Below are 13,686 nucleotides of genomic sequence, written 5' to 3' on the forward strand. Positions count from 1 at the left end.
TTCCTCTCCACCTCGTTGATTGTTGAACCGAAGGCGTCATCCTGAGAAGCATCCCTTGGGCTGAAGAATGCATCTTTTTGGTCGTCTATTTCAAAAACATGAGGAAGAGGATTGTCATTTGGAACATCGTCGGGTGCATTAATGTTAATTGGAGGATCAACTTAAGGAACTGGAGTCGGAGTCTCGACCGCTGGAGGGGTAGGAGGATTGGTAGTACTAGCACGTTGGTTCATTTCTTCTTGCATTTTTGCCATAACATCTTGGCCTCTTGCGACTGCTTGAATAGTCTCCATCAACTGCTGCATTTGGGACCGCATATGGGATACTTCTTCCTGAAGGACAACTTGGTTCTCTTGAAGTTGCTCCATGACAGCTTGTCGACGTCCTCGTGTATCATACCGAAAAGTCAGCTTTGGAGAGTGGTTCTGGTCAGAAAAAAGGATGGATGGATGAGTTTTTTATGTTTTTGTGTTTCGAAAGATGCAGATGATGCATGAATTTTTTATGTTAAAGCAAAGCTCTTTTTAGTTATTCATGTTTATTCATTGCAAAAACTACTTGACGATTCACGTTCACAATCATAAATAAAGGAAAACACAATAGAGAAAAATCACAACTTTCATTCATCCTTTGAAGGGAAAATAGACTGCAATACATAGAAGTTGCAAAATACAAGTAATGGAAGCAAATAAACCAACTAGATATCCACCCTAAAAGTGACCCCTTGAGACTTGCGGAGAGCCTCAATGTTGGTGATGAGTTCATCCATTGTTCTTTTGCAGAACTTGACGAAGTGGTAGACCTCTTTGGGGGTATTATCTGGGCACATGATCAGATCCGCCTCCTTCAACTTCTCGGGAAAGTCTTGAAGGGCATAGTTAGTTAATACTGTCATGTTGGTGTACTTGTCCCTCCATTCTTCGTAAAGGGCTTGGAGATTATGGATGATTTCGTCCCTTTGAGCAATGGCGGCTTCGAATCCATGGCAACGCTCCTCCCAATGTTTGCATTTGTTTTGAAATTTTACATAGGCTTGGTCATAGATTCCCCTCTTCAAGTTCTTGATTTGCTCGCAAGCTCGTCCAAGGTTGAACTGCTCACGCATGAAGCTTCGGTGAATCTTTTCTTTCTCTAGTTGCTCCTTGGCTAGAAAGTCCTTATACTCTTTTAGAGTGGTCCTTAGTTCGAGAATCTGGGCCTCGTAATCCTCCCTCGTTCTTTCTTCATGGCATTAGACCTCTCGATAGTATTTTCAAGGTCCTTGATGATTCGGGATGCTCGATCCAACTCTTTGTTACGGAAGTCTAGCTCAGAATTAGCTCCTTGTAAAGCTCCACCAACCCAAACTCTTTGTCCCTCGGATAATCAGATCCTTTTCATACTATCTTCAAATTTTTCATAGACTTGCTTACCCTTATCCTCCAAGACGTGGTTACGTTCCTTGGCACGATTCAGTTGGACTCGTAGTTGAGTGTTTTCCAACTGGAGCTCTTTGATTTGGCTGGTAAGTTTGTCCATGTCCGCTTGTAGGATAGGCTCGGGCGTCAACGGGAATGAAGAAGGATAAAAAATAAATGGCATCTTAACAATCCTAGCCCTCTCTTTTACCCAGACATAGTAGGTTGCCTTGGCTATGATGTTTTTCTTACCCCATTCATGGTCAATACGGACTATGCTTGTCCAAGCTTTTCTCACTCTTTTCACGTTTGAATCAAATGGATCCACGATATTGATGATGAATGGAATGAAATCTCTTTCCTCGGGGGGATTCGTCATGGCGTATCCTAGTTGTCTCTTGAGTATAGAAGGGTTGTAGTTGATGCAACCTTGCGTTCCTATTAAGGGTACGTTAGAGAACTCTCCACGTATTGCGATGATGTCCTTTGTATCCCATTCCCTCTTGTACCATAGAATTGAGTTGGCAGAGAGAGATGTGAATGTTTGCGGCTATGTCAGTTTGTTTTCGGCGAAGGGTCCATTTTGAGGCACGCGGGCCTTCATCCAAAGATGTAGCATAGGCGCGCAACAAAGGAAAGTACCTCCCTTCTTCTCACGCCTTGTATGGAAGGTATGGTAGAAAACGGCAAGTCAAAAAGGCACCGGATTATTTGTAAAAGACTTCAACTGCTAATTGATCCACGAACTTGTCCACATTTGGGAAGAGGACAATTCCATGAATTAAAAGTGCCAAGGTTGCACTACAAAAGTCGAGTCTTCCTTTTTTGGTCATTTCCCAAGCATGGGCTTCTAGGAACTTTTGGGTTAAACCTTTGATGGATCCTTTAACCTCCCAATTATCCACTAGCTTGTTGGCGTTGATAGCCAAGGTGAGTGAGAGCTCGGTCAAACAGAAGCCTTCTTCCAACTTCGGGAAAGGGTTGTATTCTTTGATTGGTCAATTGAGGAGTCTCTCGAGGTCTTCCAAAGTTGGAGAGATTTGGAAGTCGGGGAAAGTGAAGCATCTTAAAGGGACGTCCTAGTATTGGGACATTGTAGTGATAGCACCATAGTAAACCTTCTCGGTTAGAAGATCTACGATGTTCCCAAAATTGGCTCTAAACTTGTTGTCTTTGAGAGCTACGACCTTTGAACAGAGGACCTTTAATGAACTGATGTCGGGACTCTTGAAGCGGAAAGTAGAAGTGTTTTTCCTTTGAGAAGTATCCATGATTGTGTCGGAAAATAGTCTTGTAATTTTGCGTCCGAACAAACGAAAATTTTAAGAGCTTTTCTTATTATTTTGATGATGAATGAATGTATGAATGAATGATTGGTTTATTATTTCCATAGGATTTTAGGCATGGGTTCAAGGTTTTGGACCATCGTGACGAAGCATGGAGTTAATAATGACTTCTTAGTAAACCAAGGTTCTCGCTTTGTGTGATCTAAGGCTTTTGAAAAATTGGGTGTAAGACACTGCCCCTAGAGTCATTTACTTCCTTGACTGTCAGTCGCTTATGTCAATTTACTTGTCAGGCGACTGCTCCATAAAAGTCATCTACTCTAAGTGAGATCTTCGTATCGACCCTTACGAGGAAGGCACCTCGGTGGCCTATACTACGCGACCATCGGTCTAGGCTAGCCATAGTTTTAAAGGTTCTAAAAGGGGTCTTAGGGTCATTGACTCTCGTAAAAGAAAAGATGCTTACACCGAAAGCACGACAATCATCAATCCCCTTAAGAGAATCTACCACTAAGTGAGGTTCTCGTACGACCCTAACGAGGAAGGCACCTCGCGGATCAATACTACTCAACCTCTTCTATCTCAAGCAAAACTCTCAGACTCGGGTGGGGAGTCCTTCACACAAGGTTTTTTTGTTTGTAATCATTATTGCTTCACAAAAAATTCTTCGTCACAAAACCAAAGTTTCGGACCAACAGGCAAACAAAGAAAATATGTACAAGTTAGCAATAAAAGCAGTATATATAGAAAAAAGAGATAATAGATAAATCTCTACGTATGTAAAAGAGAAACAACCCAAACTAGGCTAGACTTGCTTAGGGAATTTTGGTGTCCCCAACAGAGTCGCCAATTGTCGCTACCGGGATTTCACGATAATGAAACCGGGACTAAAGAGATGCCAAAGAGAGGCAAAGTCAGAAGAGTCGCCACTGAATTTTATTTAGTTTACCTCTATCGGAAGGAGAGGGGAAATATTCGATAAAACCCTTGAAAAAAAGACGTGCACGGGAAGCGCTAAAAGAGAATAAGGAATCGGTCTCGCAACTGAGATTTGGGTTCGAAAATAGGTTACGTAAGGGGAAGGTATTAGCACCCCTTACGTCCATGGTACTCCATGGGAACCATTTGGATTGTTTTACATACATGGGCTTTATCTATCATTGTTTTATTTTCAAAATAATGTGTGAAAAAGGGGGGGCGTTTTTGTTATTATAGTGCTCGCCAAGGATTGGGGCTCTTGTGCCTACGTATCACTCATTCGGGGATGAGGAATCAGAGCTTCGTAGTTCAGAGTAAAAAATGTTTGTGTGTTGGTTGATTTTACCTTTGAAAAAAGGGTTTTCTGGATGATGCCCTAACGCATAAAATTGAGTTTGATGAGTTGTATTATTTTTACCTTGAATAAGGGTTTTATGAAATGAGTATTTGTGATTATATTGTACTAAAGTCTAGGGGCGGAGGTGATTATTCTAGACAACAAGCCAAGCGTCTTGCGTCCAAAATAATCAGAGTAAAGGTAGGAATGCTCCATTCTCACTCATTCTCCACCACTTAAGGCTCGTGGCGCACAATAATAATCATAATTATTAAGTATCTTTGAATTTGACTAAGAAAATGTCACTTGACGTCGAATCAAGGGTTTATTTTATTTTGATTATGAAATTTGACTTATGCAATATGAATGCAAAGTAACCAACAAGAAATTAAATGGTCTCATTGTAAGGCAGCCAAAGAGAAAGTCTTTTGTGTGCAAAAGTGACATAAGCTAAACAAAGGATAATGGTCTTACAAACATGTCCCCCTAAGGTGGTGCCATGATGCCATTCTTACAATATGAATGTAAGTTACAAATAAGATCCAACATTTACAAAGTATCACAAAGATAAGGGAAAGACCTCCAAGCAAGGGTTCTAAAATGAAATCCTCTAAGTCCAAGTTGATTAAGAGTGGAATGAATATTTTTGTCTTATCATTTTATTATGTTTTTGTTGTTTTTAATGTTTGATGACAATAAAATAAATAACAAGTAAATAAACATGCATGATGAATTTGTACAATGATGATGATGATGATGAGTACTTTAATGTAAATTACAAGGTAATGGCATAAAAGTAAATTACAAGATAAAGAAACAATATCACAATAATAATGGTTAGTGAATATAAATGATATAAATCAATAATACCAAAATCACAATAACAAAGGTTAATGATAGACAAAATTAATGAAGTATAATTAGTGGTTAGTAACATGTACAAAAATGAATATTTTTTAAGACTATTTTCTTAGGCCAAAAAGACTTAAAATATGACACATTAAGGGATAGCTTATCATTGATGCAAAGTATTGAAGATGATTAAAAAAATCAACTAACAATAGATTTGTAACAAAGAAAGTTATGCAACCTTAAGTCCATCTATTAATATTTTTAAAAAAATGATTTGTTCTCTTTCTTTTGTTTTTATTCCTCTTTTATTTAACAAGATAATAAGGTAGTAAATGAATTAGCATAATATAAATGATATAGTTAGATAAAAATAAACATAAGCATAAAATACTTGAAATAAAGTGAACAATAAAATAAATTGCAAAAAAATAAAGTGCAATAATATAAATGTTAGAAGTTAGTAGTTAGTGAACACAAACATAAAGTAAATGAAATAAAATGAACAATAAAATAAATTGCAAGGAATTAAAGTGAAATAATATAAATATTAGGAGTTAGTAATTAGTAGTTAGTAACAATAAGCAAATGGATTAGCAAATTAATGTAAAGACATGGTTTCATCTATGCATCAAATGATCCAAATATGGTTAAAATAGAGGCAATCTATCAATGTCTCAAAGTATCATGAATGATCTATTGATCAACCATTAATAAGTTTGAAACGAAGATTTAATCAACTATAAACAACCATGGTCATGATCTAATAGACCTCATCAACCAAACAAATACAACAACAAGTCCACAATAAAAGAAAATAATAACACACACAAAGCAACCACGAAAAGATGAACAAAAAGATAGTAAGAGTAAAAAATCTCAAAAAAAAAGTGAGTAAACCAAAGTCAATCATTTTTGCAAGTTTGAATCTAAATCATCTCAAAAGACCAACCAAGAACAAGCAACCATTTTTAATCAAAAAAAGAACCAAAATGTTAAAAAGTTTAAGTTAAAATCATTACCCACAAAATATGAAAAAAGCTAGGTAGAAATTGTGTTGAGCTTGAATGTGAAGCAATGGGTTTGGGATGAAAATATTTGTGGTGAAAGCTTAGTAAAGGGGTTGAGTTATGAGTGTTAGAGAGTGAGAAATTTTGAGGAAAAAAATATGAAAATGGAAAAAAGTTGGTGGTGGTGACTTTTGGGAGAGAAAGGTTTTTTTTTGTTTTGATTTAGGTTTGGAGAAGAGGGGTTGGATGATATTTTTTCAGAATTTTTGGGGGCTAGAAAGCATGAAAAATGAGGGAGAGTAGTGCATCTATTTATAGGGAAATCAATTGGGAAAGTGGGGAGAACCAAATACCCTTTATGCAAAAAAAAAAAAAAAGGCTTAGTTTTGGTGTCTACATAGGGGAAATCGATTTACCTAATTGGGTAAATCGATTTCCCTATTTTTTTAATATTTTTTTTAATTCATGCCTTGAGTCCATGCAATATGTCTTTCGTTATGAATGTTAATATAATTATGGTGACGGAGCAATGAATAAATGTATGTGTAATAGGATCATAGAACCGATGAAAGTTATTTCGGGGTAGGGTGAATTTTGGGGTATGACAATGATTAACTTAGATCTAGAAGGATCTAGAATAATGCATTTCATGTATTTGAAATGTAATAAATAGTTCTTTTCCATCATTTTCCCGACACTTAAAAACTTTGATTTATTTTAGGTACAAATAAAACATCAAAAATATATTTGATACATGAGGGAGTTTCAAGAACTACAACACCTTTTCCTTTGACATCAGCATGTTCTCCATTGTGTATAGTAACTTTATATTAGAATGGATTATCAAGTTCCTTTAAAATGTGAACATTATGAATCATGTGATTAGCACACCTGTCATACGGTGAACTGGACTTTATTGGATTTGTAATCGCAATGTCGCGGTTAGCAAGAGTCGCCACCGACTTTTCTTTTATCCCATAAGGAAAGGTGGAAAAGAACAGGAAAGACCTTAATTTTAAATTCTTAGGTTCGGGAGGTACTTTATACAAAGGGAAGGTATTAGCACCCTTTGTATCCATGGTTATCCATGGGCTCTTAATTGCTCAATCATTTATGTTTTCTAGTTTGAAAAAGGTGGTTGAGAAATGTGTGAAAAATGTTTTGAAAATGAGAATTTAACTTTGTAATGATTCTTGCATGAATGTATACAAAGTGGTTATCTCGTTTGGTTTTTTTTTAAAGTAGTTAGAAAAATATAACTCGGCAATGATCCTAGTACGGATGTATGCTAAGTGGTGATTTTCCAAAAAATGATATTTGAAAGGTGTGAGGTGTGAAAAGCATTTTTTGTTATGAATGAGCAATTAAGGTTATACCTGTCCGAGGTCTTTCCGGGCGTTTCCTATCCTTATGAGGGTAAAACTGTCCTTACTATTGGGAAGTAAGTAGTTTTCCCTTGGGATGTAGAAGGGTCATCGTAGGGTCGTCGATCGGTCGTCGAAGGCAACAGTTGTGAGGATACCTTAGCATTCGAAGGGACTATCATCATTTAACCGTAGGCTACACCGAAGGGTCGTCAAGGGACAAAATCGTAATTTCGAAGGCAGCGTCCGAGGGACTATGATGATTTTACCGAAGGGTCTTTGCTAAGGATATCCCCATATTCGCGGGACATGACCGTAATATCATAATCGTGGGGTAATAAAGAGAGGTCCGATATTGTTTATTTAAAGTCCGGATTTTAACAATTAATTAAATAGCCGTAATCAGTTAGGTAATTAGGTCCACAGGAAATCAATGAAATCAATACATTAAAAATCAAACTTGGTGATTCAAGATGAATCTCCATATTAAACTTAGGTCATCCAAAAGCCATCTCCTCAAGAATGTCCACACCTAAAGCGGCATGCCTAGCCGGTTATTTCTTTGGAAGTATGCTAGCCTTTACATCATGCAACACACGGATTAGAGCATTGAGGCAAAATACAATTGGAAATTGCACCATAAAATGAATATAACAGTCAGGAAGTTAAGCCAAATAATGCAGAATCGTGATTAGGTAAACACAAAATGGGCAACAAAGAGACAAAGCAGCCCCTGTCCCGTTCGCCTCTGCTTCGCCTAGCGAAGGCTCAGCGAAGGCTCGCTGCGGGCTCGCCTAGCGATGAGCTAGCGAGCGGCCACGGGTTTGAAATTTGAGAACAGTATGACCTCGACCTGCGGCATGGCTTATGGCATCCAATACATAATTATATGGTTCAGCATTCACAATATTCAGGCACACTTAAATTCACATGCAAAACTTCCAATATGTTTATGAATTCAATTATAATATCATCCACAAGTTAAGAACATGAAGCGGTACCACATGCCAAATAAGAACACAAAGCGATATCACATGCAAATTAAGAACCCTAAAGCGATATCATAGGCCAATTAAGAAACTAAAGCGATAATAGTGATGCAAACCTGTTTGCAATCGAATTGCAACCTTGAATTGGCGAGCCGGATTGAGTTGGGCGGCGGTAGCTTCGGAGCGGGTGAGCGGCCTTCAGGGTTTCCGTCTTCCGAATTCTCTGGATCAGCAGGGTTTCCGTGCTTCTCCCTCTGGGTCTGTGTGTCCGTCTCTGTGTGTTTTTTTTCGTGGCAGAGGAGCAGGTATTTATAGTAGTGGTAGTGGTGACCTAATGGGCTTAAAATGAGGTCCAAAATTTCAAATTCTCGCAAGCTTCGCTAGGCGAAGGAATTGCTCGCCTAGCGAGCAAGCTAGGTCTGGGCTTTTTTTCTGGATCCAACGCTTCGCTGGGCGAGTGGCATGATGAGATGTTCGCTAGGCGAAGGGACTGCTCGCCTAGCGAGCAAGCTATTTTGGGCCGCCTGTGGATTGGGCCTGTTGTGAGCTGGGCTTTCGTCCATTTGATATCAGTGCCTTGCAGAACAAGTCAGAGGGTCTTGGAAAATGCTTTGTAATACCAACGGGCAAATTTTGGGGTATGACAGCTGCCCCTGTTCAATATTCTTGAACCGAGAGAGTAGAATGGTATGTGTCGTTCGTGGTCTGGAGGTGAAAGATTATTGAACACTAGAATGCCCCGAAAATTTGCGCTTGTCCATCAGTCTTGACGGAGATGGGCTTAAAGATGCCATCCAGGAAACTTGATGAGGGGATTTCCAGATTGTGTTGTGCGTTAGACGATGTGTGAAGACATGGATGTCATACCGGGTCATACGCTAGACCGTATAGTGAATCATCCATTATGCTGTTGACTTCGCTGGGGAGTCAGAGTATGCTATATACTGCTGGGGATAAGGGATCAGAATGGATCCTACGTTAGACCGTGTCTGAATACCAGAGTGAGTTGTTCATTAGGCGGATGACTTTGCTGGGGATGCAAGATCAGAATGGATCGTACGCTAGATCGTATCTGAGTTGCAGAATGGGCCGTACGTTAGGCTGAATCTGCTGAAAAGGGAGTAGTCGTATACTAGACCACCATTCAGAAATGTACCTGTCCGAAGGTAGCATCTGAGCAAGGGAGTAGTCGCATACTAGACTACCATTCAGAAATGTACCTGTCCGAAGGTAGCATCTGAGGAAGGGAATAGCCGCATACTAGACTACCATTCAGGAATGTACCTGTCCGAAGGTAGCACCTGAGCAAGGGAGTAGCCGTATACCAGACTACCATTCAGGAATGTACCTGTCCGAAGGTAGCACCTGAGCAAGGGAGTAGCCGTATACCAGACTACCATTCAGGAATGTACCTGTCCGAAGGTAGCACCTGAGCAAGGGAATAGCCGTATACCAGACTACCATTCAGGAATGTACCTGTCCGAAGGTAGCACCTGAGCAAGGGAGTAGCCGTATACTAGACTACCAATCAGGAATGTACATGTCCGAAGGTAGCACCTGAGCAAGGGAGTAGCCGTGTACCAGACTACCATTCAGGAATGTACCTGTCCGAAGGTAGCACCTGAGCAAGGGAGTAGCCGTGTACCAGACTACCATTCAGGAATGTACCTGTCCGAAGGTAGCATCTGAGGAAGGGAGTAGTCGTGTACCAGACTACAATTCAGAAATGTACCTGTCCGAAGGTAGCATCTGAGGAAGGGAGTAGTCATATACTAGACTACCATTCAGGAATGTACCTGTCTGAAGGTAGCACCTGAGCAAGGATGAAGGTTTAACTTGGTCGTACATTAAACCTTACTCGAGTTGTTGGAGATCAGAGTGGATCGTACGTTAGATCGTATCTGAGCTGGATGTCCAAATGGGTCGTACGTTAGACCGTATTGGAGTTGCAGAATGAGCCGTACGTTAGGCTGTATCTGAAGCAGAAAGTAGTCGTACGCTAGACTACACCCCGGAATATACCGTACGCTAGGCAGCATCTGAGGATTTGAGTATCCAAATGGGTCGTATGTTAGACCGTATTGGAGTTGTTGAGAGTCAGAATGGATCGTACGTTAGACCGTATCTGAGCTGAAAGAGTCATATGTTGGGCATTGGGAGGATGTCAGAACGTTCGTCAGCTGGATTATATCTGAGCTGTATTCGAATCTTGAATGCGATTAGGAGGATAATCATCCTGAAAAAAAAAGTTAGTTTCATGCAATGTCATGAGGCATGAGATGCAAATGTTGTATGCACGCGTGTGCTGTGAAATGATGTGATGAGTGAATTATGCATCTGGAACAAATGCGGGCATTGTATGCATGTATATGTTATGAAATGATGTAAAGTATATGATGCGGTATGTGATGTGAAATGATGTAATGAATGCACTATGCGTCTGAACATTCTTCCAGGGAACTCTACTGGGGAGATAGATCTCAGTCTGCTGGTCGGAGACATTGGTATTGATGACCCTGTCTTGGCTGGGGGATACTTGATTTCTGTCGGATGGTAGAAATGCTTGACGGAGCCTGGCTGGGGATAGAAGAGATGACCAGTCTAGTGATGCCCGTTTCTTCTGGGGAATAACTGGCTTAGCCGGGGAATAGAATTGGCAACGGACTCATGGGGAAGCGCGATTAGACCTTCTCCTCAATCCTGAAGTCGTGTAGTAATTGCTATTGCTATTTTAGGCATGCATTTCTGGTAAACATCGATCATATTCAAACGCATAAGTCAATTCAAAGTAAATCAATGGACGTTTGCGCAAACAAAACAGAAAAGGTAAAACAAAAGCGTCTTTGTGGAAATGAAATTGTATTGATTTTGAAAGAGGGCCTATAAACAGGCCGTTTGTGTACAAGGAGACAAAAATCCTAGTAAGAGGAAATTGTCAAGAAACAAAGAGAAAGCTATGCAGGAAAAGTCCTATTGATTTTAATTCCACTACTGTCATCCTGTCTTCAAGCATCTCATCTCCTGCTGTCGGATAGAGGTGATTGGCTTGTTCAGTCCCTCGACCTTGGTTGAAGCTGACAGTGAACGGGACATAGTCATACGCTTTAATCCCTAACTTTTGCCTGGACCGCCTTTTCAGGTTTTCAGTCCACCGGGATACCCCTTTTTGCCCAAGCCGCCCTTTCAGGTTTTCGACTTGCCGAGTGTACATTTTTATATGTTTATCCCTAATTTTTGCCCGAACCATTTTGGTTCGCCGGGATGCCCTTACTTTTGCCTAGGTACGTCGACCTAGCGGGTCTCTGTTATGCGTAGTATTTTTTAACTATGTCCGCGTTCACAGGATGCGGGAAGTCTTCGCCATCCATTGTAGCAAGTATCATGGCTCCTCCAGAGAATACTTTCTTAACCACAAATGGCCCTTCGTATGTGGGAGTCCATTTGCCTCTGGGATCACCTTGTGGTAGAATGATACGCTTGATCACCAAGTTGCCAACTCGATACACCTGTCTCTTGACTCTTTTGTTAAATGTCTGGGTCATGCGCTTCTGATATATCTGCCCGTGACAAACAGCCGCAAGTCTCTTCTCATCAATCAAGTTTATCTGATCGAGTCGAGTCTGAATCCATTCATCTTCATCTAAGCCCGCCTCTTTCATGATTCTTAGAGAGGGAATCTGGACTTCCACTGGTAAAACAGCTTCCGCTCCGTAGACTAAAGAGAAAGGAGTTGCCCCTGTCGAAGTGCGTACTGAAGTGCGATAACCATGGAGAGCAAATGGTAACATCTCATGCCAGTCTTTGTACGTTACTGTCATCTTCTGTATGATCTTCTTGATGTTCTTATTAGCAGCCTCCACGGCGCCATTCATCTTTGGCCGGTACGGAGAAGAGTTATGGTGTTTAATTTTGAACCGCGTGCAGAGTTCAGCAATCATCTTGTTGTTCAAATTAGTACCATTATCAGTGATAATTCTTTCAGGGATGCCATACCGACAAATAAGACTACTCTTGATGAACCGTGCCACCACATTCTTGGTGACAGAAGCAAATGAGGCTGCCTCTACCCACTTCGTGAAGTAATCAATAGCGACGAGAATGAAGCGATGCCCATTAGAAGCCGTAGGTTTAATCTCTCCGATCATATCGATGCCCCACATTGCAAAGGGCCAAGGAGCTGTTAACACGTTCAATGGAGCAGGAGGCACATGTACTTTATCCGCATAGATCTGACACTTGTGACAGGTTCTGGAGTGATGGTGGCAATCAGCTTCCATGGTAGACCAATAATATCCTGATCTCATAATCTTCTTGGCCATTGTATGTCCATTAGAATGAGTCCCAAAGATACCGTCATGCATGTCTTCCATAATCTTTTCTGCTTCCTTTTTATCCACACAGCGAAGCAGAGTCGAGTCATGATTACGTTTGTATAACACTCCATTACTCAGAAAGAATTTAGCGGAGAACTTCCTCAGGAATTTCCTGTCATTGATGGATGCTCCTTCAGGGTATTCCTGAGTTTCCAAATATCTTTTCACGTCGTGGAACCAAGGTTTCTCCTCTACTCCATCAGCGTTAAGTTCATAACAATATGCTGGTTCATCTAACCGTTCAATGGTGATCATGGGAGCTTCGCTGTCCCATCTGACTCTGAACATAGATGACATGGTAGCCAATGCGTCTGCCAACTGATTCTCTTCCCGTGGAATATGTTCAAATGTTATCTCTTCAAAGTATGGGATTAATGTCATCACCCGCTCTCGATAAGGGATGAGATTTGGATGTTTAGTCTCCCATTCTCCGTTGATCTGACTGATTACCAAGGCCGAATCTCCGTACACACTCAAAAACTTGATTCGCCAATCTATAGCAGCTTTGAGTCCAAAAATACATGCTTCATACTCAGCCATATTATTGGTACAATGAAAACATAGTCTAGCAGTGAGAGGTGTATGGTAACCTCCGGGAGAAATGAGTACAACCCCAACACCATGGCCCAATGCATTAGAAGATCCATCAAAGACCATAGTCCATCGGGATCCCCATTCGGGTCCCTCATCTGGTTTAGGTTTTTCATTATCAGTAACAAACATGACATCCTCATCTGGGAACTCAAAATTCATAGATTGGTAATCATCCACCGCTTGATGAGCCAAATGATCAGCTAGCACGCTTCCTTTGATTGCTTTCTGGGTAGTGTACTGGATATCGTACTCTGTTAAGATCATCTGCCATCTCGCTATTCTTCCGGAGAGGGCAGGCTTCTCGAACATGTATTTGATGGGATCCATCCTAGAAATCAACAAAGTGGTGTGATTCAACATATACTGTCTTAGTCGGCGAGCAGCCCAGGCCAAAGCACAGCAAGTTCTCTCGAGCAGTGAGTATCTTGTTTCACAGTCGGTAAACTTTTTGCTCAGGTAGTATATGGCATGCTCTTTTCGACCAGACTCGTCATGTTGCCCCAACACGC

Source organism: Lathyrus oleraceus, chromosome 4 (assembly GCF_024323335.1).
Source record: "Lathyrus oleraceus cultivar Zhongwan6 chromosome 4, CAAS_Psat_ZW6_1.0, whole genome shotgun sequence".
Classification (NCBI taxonomy): Eukaryota; Viridiplantae; Streptophyta; class Magnoliopsida; order Fabales; family Fabaceae; genus Lathyrus; species Lathyrus oleraceus.